Below are 2,262 nucleotides of genomic sequence, written 5' to 3' on the forward strand. Positions count from 1 at the left end.
CCATGCTTAAAGCAATTTGCAATGGTTTTTCGGCTAACTTTTTGCCAAGCTCTATGAATAAAATTTACTGCATCTAGGAGATTTATAGAAAATGTTTCATTTTTATCGATCGCCTCTAACGTTTTCATAAGAAAAATTTTTCACCGGCAGACTCCAACAATTTTTCCGCTACTGATATCATGCCTCTTCTTGAAACGATCTTTCAAACTCTATTTTTTTTTATTTTTCTCCCCATTTCACTAACATTTTTTTGCAAAACACTGCCACTTATGGGAACGTTTTCTTGTCTTTTTTGAGTAAACCTTGTTAACCTTTTCATGTGCAGATAATTTTAACTTCCTACATCTAACATTTGTTTTGTCATACGCTGATAAAATGTTTTCTCTGTTTTTTCATAGTGTTGCAACAGTAGACTTTCCAAGTGCTAATTCCTTACAAATGTCACTCTGCTTTACTCCACTTTTTATTTTGTTAATAATCTCGTACTTTTCATTTAGTGAAAAAGCTTTGCGTTTTTGTTTTTCCATTCTAAAACGATTTACATACATAACGCGGCAAAAAATCAAGTCACTGCCTGTCTCTCGCTCTCACTAATATAAACAACTCCGTACGATTGGTGTTGCTGAGCGTGGCAGTTCGTTATAAACGGAAAGTGAATATACATCTAACCTGAAAAGTGATCGTTATATCCGGAAGTTCGTTATAAACGGGTTCGTTATAACCAGTAAAAAATACGTTGGTCTTTATGGACGGCGTTTCAATTAAAGGAAAAAAGTTCGTTTTAACCGAAAGTTCACTATAACCGGGGTCATTATAAGCGGACTTTACTGTATATAGAAATACCTTGTCCAGTTCTTGTTGCAGTTTTAATTCTGGCTCTTTCCCTTCGAAATGAGGACAACAATGAGGACAACACATATTTTTTATTTCGTAAGTGGTATTTTTTATTACCGCAATCCCATAATTCACGCTGATTTTCATATAAATTTATCAGATGTAATATTTTCTTGTGGTGCCAGTTTGTCATTTTCTTCAGATTCGCGCAAGCGCGCATAGTAAACTGCTACTAGCGTCAAAACTAAATTTGCCCGAACACGAACATTTTTTGATATACCAGAACATATWTGATGRCGCGCGAAGTCGCTYGGCTTCGCGTGCTCGTGCASAGGATACCGTCCTAATTAGTAATATTTCTTGAAATTTRCAACGTTCGCGAATGTTTGGCGCAGTATTGCGCTGCGGTGTGCACGCACCTTTACAATTTKYCCCCCATACCTGCAACTCATACTCGGTGAATTTGCGCCAAACCACCGTCACCCATGTGGCATTGATGTCCGAAATCTCCAGATCAGGCTCGATAGGAATCTGGGGGGGAAGCGTGCTGTTCTGCACCTCTTTCGGGGTTCGAATTGTGTAAACTCGTGAAGACGGCGTATTATGCAAGTCTCTATAAATTCGCTCAATCAGTCCACGATCCAGGTGGCCTTACTTACGAGACTGACCGAAGAGTGATGGTAATTTTAATTTTGTATTCTTTGTCCGCAACCAGATCCAGCAGATCGAATTCCAGGGATGGAGTGGCAATCAGGTCGTCGGGAGGTGCAAACACTTGCAAGTCCCACGCATTGATGTCGTCAGTTCTGAAAATTTCTGTCTGTAGCTTAACTGAGCGGGAGCCTTAGTTGGATGCTTGTAGATAAGTTCTATATTGTTGAGACGGATTCATTTTTTTACAAACTTCTTTTTGGGTATTTCGCCTCAAAAATGTTTGTCTTTTATTATAGATTGATAAATAGTGCTCCTATTTCGCAATTGGAACGAATTAATTATCAAAAAGTAATCAAGAACTATCACCTAGAGGGTATCCTGCGACACACTTAGGCGCAAGCTGTAAGAGAAAATTCCAATTAGTAAAGAAATTTATTTGAAAAATTACCTTGACGTTTCGATGGCTATTTTCTGCTATCGCTGTCAAAAGAACATAAATGAACCTATAAAAGAGTATGTTAATAAATTGTGGAACAATAGTAGGATAATACAGTATATGAAAATTCGCTCTGATAATTCGTCTGTACAAATTGTCAGTTATGTGACTTTGACTTAATGTCATTGTTTCAGTTAGTAAAGATAATGTTAATTAATAATTTTGGTGGAAATTTAATTTGGGTGTATGTTTCTCTGGTCTACTTCAGATTTTAGCATAGGTAACCATATATGACTTAAATTAAATGAACATGAAGCAACACAATTATTTTGATTTAG

Source organism: Dendroctonus ponderosae, unplaced genomic scaffold (genome assembly GCF_020466585.1).
Source record: "Dendroctonus ponderosae isolate FM_Combo_2020 unplaced genomic scaffold, Dpon_F_20191213v2 Dpon_F_20191213_10, whole genome shotgun sequence".
NCBI classification, from domain to species: Eukaryota; Metazoa; Arthropoda; class Insecta; order Coleoptera; family Curculionidae; genus Dendroctonus; species Dendroctonus ponderosae.